At 38.1% G+C, this 8,559-nt stretch overlaps 1 non-coding gene across 1 annotated transcript; it reads left to right on the top strand.

The window, feature by feature from the left end:
- The first annotated feature begins 8,110 nt into the window (after positions 1 to 8,110).
- On the top strand, positions 8,111 to 8,218 carry LOC112788220 (small nucleolar RNA R71). Its single transcript, XR_003195594.1, has one exon. It is a non-coding gene; the product is annotated as a small nucleolar RNA R71 (small nucleolar RNA).
- The last annotated feature ends 341 nt before the right edge of the window (positions 8,219 to 8,559 follow it).

Here is an 8,559-nt window from a genome sequence, read left to right as displayed (position 1 = left end):
GCTCAGCTTTTGAGGAGGAAAGTACTTGGCTAAGAAAGCCGTGACCAGCTTATCCCAAGAGTTCAGGCTGTCTTTGGGTTGAGAATCCAACCATAATCTAGCTCTGTCTCTTACAGCAAAAGGGAAAAGCATGAGCCTGTAGACTTCAGGATCTACTCCATTAGTCTTAACAGTATCACATATCTGCAAGAATTCAGTTAAGAACTGAAAGGGATCTTTAGATGGAAGTCCATGAAACTTGCAGTTCTGCTGCATCAGAGAAACTAATTGAGGTTTCAGCTCAAAGTTGTTTGCTCCAATGGCAGGAATGGAGATGCTTCTTCCATGTAAATTGGAATTAGGTGCAGTGAAGTCACCAAGCATCTTCCTTATATTATTATTATTTTCGGCTGCCATCTCCTTTTCCTGTTTGAAAATTTCTAAAAGATTATCTCTGGATTGTTGTATTTTAGCTTCTCTTAATTTTTTTCTTCAGAGTCCTCTCAGGTTCTGGATCTGCTTTAACAAGAATGTTCTTGTCCTTGCTCCTGCTCATATGACAAAGAAGATGGCACAGAAAAAATAGTAATAATAATATGGATCCTTTATACCACAGTATAGGGATCCTTGTGTTAGTAGAAGAAAAGAAGGGAAGAAAATCTGAACTCAGAGAGAGAGGGGGTTCAGATTTTTGGAGAGTTGAAGGAAAGATGTTAGTTTATCAATAAACAAATAGAAGAAGATGAGAGGGGGAAGTGAATTTTCGAAAACAATTTTTGAAAAAGAGTTAGTGATTTTTGAAAATAGTTTTTTGAAAAAGGTTAGTATTTTTTTTCGAAAAAAATTTTTTTTTTAAATAAAAAATAAAAATAATTAGTTAATAAAAAAAGAAATTTTTGAAAAAGAGGGAAGATATTTTCGAAAATTAGAGAGAGAGAGTTAGTTAGGTAGTTTTGAAAAAGTTAAGAAACAAACAAAAAGTTAGTTAGTTAGTTGAAACAAATTTGAAAAGATAAGAAGTTGGGAAGTTAGAGAAGATATTTTGAAATCAAATTTTGAAAAAGATAAGATAAGAAGATATTTTTTTGAAAAGATATGATAGAAATTAGTTTTTGAAAAAGATTTGATTTTTAAAATCACAATTAATGACTTGATTCATAAGAAATCACAAGATATGATTCTAGAACTTAAAGTTTGAATCTTTCTTAACAAGCAAGTAACAAACTTCAAATTTTTGAATCAAAACATTAATTGATTATGTTATTTTCGAAAATTTGGTATAAAAATAAGAAAAAGATTTTTGAAAAATATTTTTGGAATTTTCGAAAATAACTAAGAATTTTGAAAAAGATTTGATTTTTGAAAAAGATTTTGAAAAAGATAAGATTTTCAAATTGAAAATTTGATTTGACTCATAAGAAACAATTTGATTTTAAAAACTTTTGAAAAAGTCAACTCAAATTTTTGAATTTGATGAGAGAAAAAGGGAAAGATATTTTTTTGATTTTTGAAATTTTTATGAAAACATGAAAATTATGCAATGCATGAAATTTTTAGATCAAAACAATGAATGCATGCAAGAATGCTATGAATGTCAAGATGAACACCAAGAACACCATGAATGTCAAGATGAACATCATAGACACAATTTTGAAAAAATTTTAATGCAAAGAAAACATGCAAGACACCAAACTTAGAATTCTTTAATGCTTACGCACTAAGAATTCAAGAATGCATATGATAAACATGAAAAGACACAAAACAAAAAATCATCAAGATCAAACAAGAAGACTTACCAAGAACAACTTGAAGATCATGAAGAACACTATGAATGCATGATATTTTCGAAAAATGCAAGATGCATATGAAAGTGACACCAAACTTATAACATGACTCAAGACTCAAACAAGAAACACAAAATATTTTTGATTTTTATGATTTTCTAATTTTTTTGTATTTTCTTTTAATTTTTTCGAAAATTATTGTGAAAAGTAAGAATAAGGATTTCAAAATCTTCAATATGAATTCCAGGAATCTTGTCATGTTAGTCTTAAAGCTCCAATCAAAGGGTCAGGCATGGCTTAATAGCCAGCCAAGCTTTAATAAAAATATGAGTGTAATTCAGACATGACAAGCCTGACATACCCTATCCAGAAGGATTGGGCATGACTCCACTGAAGTGATTAGCCAATCCCAAAGCAGTTTGGGTATGGCTTTACAGCCAGATAGGCTTCAACATGCTTCATAAAACACTAGAATTCATTCTTAAAAATTTTGAAGCCATAGAATAATTTATTTTTGAAAACATTATTTTTAGTAAAATTTTTTTTTTCGAAAACAAGTGAGGAATTTTTGAAAGATTTTTGAAAAATTTTTGAAAACAAAACAAAAAGAAAATTACCTAATCTGAGCAACAAGATGAACTGTCAGTTGTCCATACTCAAACAATCCCCGGCAATGGCGCCAAAAACTTGGTGCACGAAATTGTGATGTCCAGGCTCAAACTATTCCTGGCACGTGAGCAACTTGGTACGCGTAATCGTGATTACACATTCATAATTTGTCACAACTTTGATACAACTAACCAGCAAGTGCACTGGGTCGTCCAAGTAATACCTTACGTGAGTAAGGGTCGAATCCCACGGAGATTGTTGGTATGAAGCAAGCTATGGTCACCTTGTAAATCTCAGTCAGGCAAATATAAAGTGATAATGGTGTTTTCGAATAATAAATAATAGAATAGGGATAGAGATACTTATGTAAATCATTGGTAGGAATTTCAGATAAGCGAATGGAGATGCTTTTCGTTCCTCTGAACCTCTGCTTTCCTGCTATCTTCATCCAATCAGTCTTACTCCTTTCCATGGCTGGCTTTATGTGATACATCACCATTGTCAATGGCTACTTTCGGTCATCTCACGGGAAAATGATCCAATGCCCTGTCACGGCACGGCTAATCGTCTGGAGGCATCACCCTTGCCAATGGCTTCATCTTATCCTCTCAGTGAATAATATGCTCACGCACCCTGTCACGGCACGGCTATTCATCTGTCGGTTCTCGATCATGCCGGAATAGGATTTACTATCCTTTTGCGTCTGTCACTAACGCCCTGCAATCGCGAGTTCGGAGCTCGTCACAGTCATTCAATCATTGAATCCTACTTGGAATACCACAGACAAGGTTTAGACCTTCCGGATTCTCTTGAATGCCGCCATCATTCTAGCTTACGCCACGAAGATTCTGGTTAAGAGATCTAAGAGATATTCATTCTAGCTTATTTCATGTAGAACGGAAGTGTTTGTCAGGCACGCGTTCATAAGGGAGAAGGATGATGAGCGTCACACATAATCATCACCTTCATCACGTTCTTGGGTGCGAATGGATATCTTAGAAGAGAAATAAGAAGAATTGAATAGAAAACAGTAGTACTTTGCATTAATCTTTGAGGAACAGCAGAGCTCCACACCTTAATCTATGGAGTGTAGAAACTCTACCGTTAAAAATACATAAGTGAAGGTCCAGGCATGGCCGAGATGGCCAGCCCTCAAAACGTGATCAAAGGATCATAAGGTAATCCAAAGATGCCAAATACAATAGTAAGAGGTCCTATTTATAATAAACTAGCTACTAGGGTTTACATGAGTAAGTATTTGATGTATAAATCCACTTCCGGGGCCCACTTGGTGTGTGTTTGGGCTGAGCTTAAGTGTTGCACGTGCAGAGGCCATTTGTGGAGTTGAACGCCAGTTTTTGTGCCAGTTTGGGCGTTCAACTCTGGTTTTGGATCCTTTTCTGGCGCTGGACGCCAGATTTGGGTAGAAAGCTGGCGTTGAACGCCAGTTTACGTCGTCAATTCTTGGCCAAAGTATGGACTATTATATATTGCTGGAAATCCCTGGATGTCTACTTTCCAACGCAATTGGAAGCGCGCCATTTCGAGTTCTGCAGCTCCAGAAAATCCACTTTGAGTGCAGAGAGGTCAGAATCCAACAGCATCAGCAGTCCTTTTTCAACCTCTGAATCTGATTTCTGCTCAAGTCCCTCAATTTCAGCCAGAAAATACCTGAAATCACAGAAAAACACACAAACTCATAGTAAAGTCCAGAAATGTGAATTTAACACAAAATCTATTAAAAACATCCCTAAAAGTAACTAGATCCTACTAAAAACATACTAAAAACAATGTCAAAAAGCGTATAAATTATCCGCTCATCACAACACCAAACTTAAATTGTTGCTTGTCCCCAAGCAACTGAAAATCAAAATAGGATAAAAAGAATAGAATATACTATAAATTCCAAACTATCAATGAAACAGAGCTTCAATCATATGAGCGGGACTTATAGCTTTTTGCCTCTTGAATAGTTTTGGCATCTCACTTTATCCATTGAGGTTCAGAATGATTGGCATCTATAGGAACTTCAGATTTCGAATAGTGTTATTGACTCTCCTAGTTCAGTATGATGATTCTTGAACACAGCTTCTTTATGAGTCTTGGCCGTGGCCCTAAGCACTTTGTTTTCCAGTATTACCACCGGATACATAAATGCCACAGACACATAATTGGGTGAACCTTTTCAGATTGTGACTCAGCTTTGCTAAAGTCCCCAATTAGAGGTGTCCAGGGTTCTTAAGCACACTCTTCTTTTGCTTTGGACCTTGACTTTAACCGCTCAGTCTCAAGTTTTCACTTGACACCTACACGCCACAAGCACATGGTTAGGGACAGCTTGGTTTAGCCGCTTAGACCAGGATTTTATTCCTTTAGGCCCTCCTATCCACTGATGCTCAAAGACTTGGGATCCTTTTTATTTGCCCTTGCCTTTTGGTTTTAAGGGTTATTGGCTTTTTCTGCTTGCTTTTTCTTTCTATTTTTTTTTCTTCTACATTTTTTTTTCGCCTATTTTTTTTTTCTTTCTTTTTTTTTTCTGCAAGCTTTGTTCTTTGCTGCTTTTTCTTGCTTCAAGAATCATTTTTATGATTTTTCAGATTATCAAATAACATGTATCCTAGTCATCATTCTTTCAAGAGCCAACATATTTAACATTCTTAAACAACAACTTCAAAAGACATATGCATTGTTCAAGCATACATTCAAAAAACAAGAAGCATTGTCACCACATCAATATAATTAAGCTAAGTTCAAGGATAAATTCAAAACTCATGTACTTCTTGTTCTTTTGAATTAAAACATTTTTCATTTAAGAGAGGTGATGGATTCATAGGACATTTATAACTTTAAGACAAAGTTACTAACTACTAATGATCATGTAATGAAGACACAAACACAGATAAGCACATAACATAGAAAACGAAAAACAGAAGAAGTAAGAACAAGGAATGAATCCACCTTAGTAATGGTGGCGTTTCCTTCTTGAAGAACCAATGATGTCCTTGAGCTCTTCTATCTCTCTTCCTTGTCTTTATTGCTCCTCCCTCATTGCTTTTTGATCTTCTCTTATTTTGTGAAGCATGATGGAGTGCTCTTGATGTTCCACCCTTAGTTGCTTCCAATAATTGTGTGGAAGAAAATGTATCCCCTGAGGTATCTCAGGGATCTCTTGATTTGCAGTCAAATGTTCTACCACTGAGCTATAGACCCTTGATGGAAGCTTTTGTCTTCCCTTTCCTCTTTCTAGAGGTTTCTCTGGCCTTAGGTGCCATCAATGGTTATGGAAAAAATGAAAAAGCTATGCTTTTACCACACCAAACTTAGAATGTTGCTCGCCCTCGAGCAAAAGAAGAAAGAATAGAAGAAGAAGAGGATATGGAGGAGATGGATGGCTGTGTGTATTCGGCCATATGGGTGGGATTGGGTGGGAGAGAGATGTTGAATTTTGAAGGTAGTGGGTGTATGGATGTGAGTGGTAAAGGGTTAATAGGGGAGAGTGTTTATTGGGAATAGAGGATGATTGAGAAGAGAGAAGAGAGTGAGTGGAGGTATGTGGGGATCCTGTGGGATTCACAGATCCTGAGATGATCCTGTGGGGTCCACAGATCCTAAGGTGTCAAGGCATTTACATCCCTGCACCAATTTAGGCATGCAAAATGCCCTTGCACACAACTCTGGGCGTTCAGCGCCAGGATGGTGCCCATTTTGGGCGTTCAACGCCCCTTTGCTGCCATTTCTGGCGTTGAACGCCAGAACCATGCTTGTTCTGGGCGTTCAGTGCCAGGATGCTCCTATTCTGGGCGTTCAGCGCCAGAACTATGCTCTGTTCTGGCGTTTGAACGCCAGACAGATGCTCCTCCAGGGTGTGATTTTTCTTCTGCTGTTTTTGATTCCGTTTTTGATTTTTTTTTGTTTATTTTGTGACTCCACATGATCATGAACCTAAGAAAACATGAAAAACAATAAAAATAAGAATTAGATAAACATTGGGTTGCCTCTCAACAAGCGCTTCTTTAATGTCAATAGCTTGACAGTGGGCTCTCATGGAGCCTCACAGATGTGCAGAGCTTTGTTGAGACTCTCCAACACCAAACTTAGAGTTTGGATATGGGAGTTCAACACCAAACTTAGAGTTTGGTTGTGGCTTCCCAACACCAAACTTAGAGTTTGACTGTGGGGGCTCTGGTTGACTCTGCTTTGAGAGAAGCTTTTCAAGCTTCCTCTCCATGGTTGCAGAGGGAGATCCTTGAGTTTTGAATACAAGGGAGTTCTCATTCCATTGAAGGACTATTTCACCTCTGTCAACATCAATCACAGCTCTTGCTGTGGCCAGGAAAGGTCTTCCTAGGATGATGGATTCATCCTCTTCCTTTCCAGTATCCAGGACTATGAAATCAGTAGGTATGTAAAGGCCCTCAACCTTTACTAATACATCTTCTACTTGTCCATAAGCCTGTCTTCTTGAGCTGTCTGCCATCTCTAGTGAGATTTTAGCAGCTTGCACCCCATAGATTCCCAGTTTCTCTATTACAGAGAGGGGCATGAGGTTTATTCCTGAACCAAGGTCACACAGAGCCTTAAAAATCATGGTGCCTATGGTACAGGGTATTATGAACTTTCCAGGATCCTGTCTCTTCTGAGGCAATGTCAGTTGATCCAGATCACTTAGTTCATTGATGAACAAGGGAGGTTCAACTTCCCAAGCATCAATGCCAAACAATTTGGCATTCAGCTTCATGATTGCACCAAGAAACTTGGCAGTTTGCTCTTCAGTGACATCCTCATTCTCTTCAGAAGAGGAATACTCATCAGAGCTCATGAAGGGCATAAGGAGGTTCAATAGAATCTCTATGGTCTCTAGATGAGCCCCCAGAGTCCTTTGGTTCCTCAGAGGGAAGCTCCTTATTGACCACTGGACGTCCCAGGAGGTCTTCCTCCTTGGGATTCACATCCTCTCCTCTCCTCACAGGTTCGGCCATGGCGCTTATGTCAATGGCCTTGCACTCTCCTTTTGGATTCTCTTCTGTATAGCTTGGGAGAGTACTAGGAGGGATTTCAGTGATCCTTTTACTCAGCTGGCCCACTTGTGCTTCCAGATTTCTAATGGAAGACCTTGTTTCATTCATGAAACTTACAGTGGCCTTAGATAGATCAGAGACTAGATTTGCTAAATTAGAAGCATTTTGTTCAGAGTTCTCTGTCTGTTGCTGAGTTGATGATGGAAAAGGCTTGCTATTGCTAAACCTGTTTCTTCCACCATTATTAAAGCCTTGTTGGGGCTTTTGATCCTTCCATGAGAAATTTGGATGATTTCTCCATGTTGATTTATAGGTGTTTCCATAAGGTTCACCTAAGTAATTTACCTCTGCTATTGCAGGGTTCTCAGGATCATAAGCTTCTTCTTCAGAAGAAGCCTCTTGAGTACTGTTGGATGCAGCTTGCATTCCATTCAGACTCTGAGAGATCATATTGACTTGCTGAGTCAATATTTTATTCTGAGCCAATATGGCATTCAGAGTATCAATCTCAAGAACTCCCTTCTTCATAGGCGTCCCATTATTCACAGGATTCCTTTCAGAAGTGTACATGAACTGGTTATTAGCAACCATGTCAATGAGTTCTTGAGCTTCTGCAGGCGTTTTCTTTAGGTGAATGGATCCACCTGCAGAAGTGTCCAGTGACATCTTTGATAGCTCAGATAAACCATCATAGAATATATCCAGGATGGTCCATTCTGAAAGCATGTCAGAAGGACACTTTTTGGTCAACTGTTTGTATCTTTCCCAAGCTTCATAGAGAGATTCACCTTCTTTCTGTCTGAAGGTTTGAACATCAGCTCTAAGCTTGCTCAGCTTTTGAGGAGGAAAGTACTTGGCTAAGAAAGCCGTGACCAGCTTATCCCAAGAGTTCAGGCTGTCTTTGGGTTGAGAATCCAACCATAATCTAGCTCTGTCTCTTACAGCAAAAGGGAAAAGCATGAGCCTGTAGACTTCAGGATCTACTCCATTAGTCTTAACAGTATCACATATCTGCAAGAATTCAGTTAAGAACTAAAAGGGATCTTTAGATGGAAGTCCATGAAACTTGCAGTTCTGCTGCATCAGAGAAACTAATTGAGGTTTCAGCTCAAAGTTGTTTGCTCCAATGGCAGGAATGGAGATGCTTCTTCCATGTAAATTGGAATTAG

The sequence above is a fragment of the Arachis hypogaea genome, chromosome 20 (assembly GCF_003086295.3).
Source record: "Arachis hypogaea cultivar Tifrunner chromosome 20, arahy.Tifrunner.gnm2.J5K5, whole genome shotgun sequence".
Taxonomy (NCBI): Eukaryota; Viridiplantae; Streptophyta; class Magnoliopsida; order Fabales; family Fabaceae; genus Arachis; species Arachis hypogaea.
This window is presented reverse-complemented; position numbering and strand designations above follow the sequence as displayed.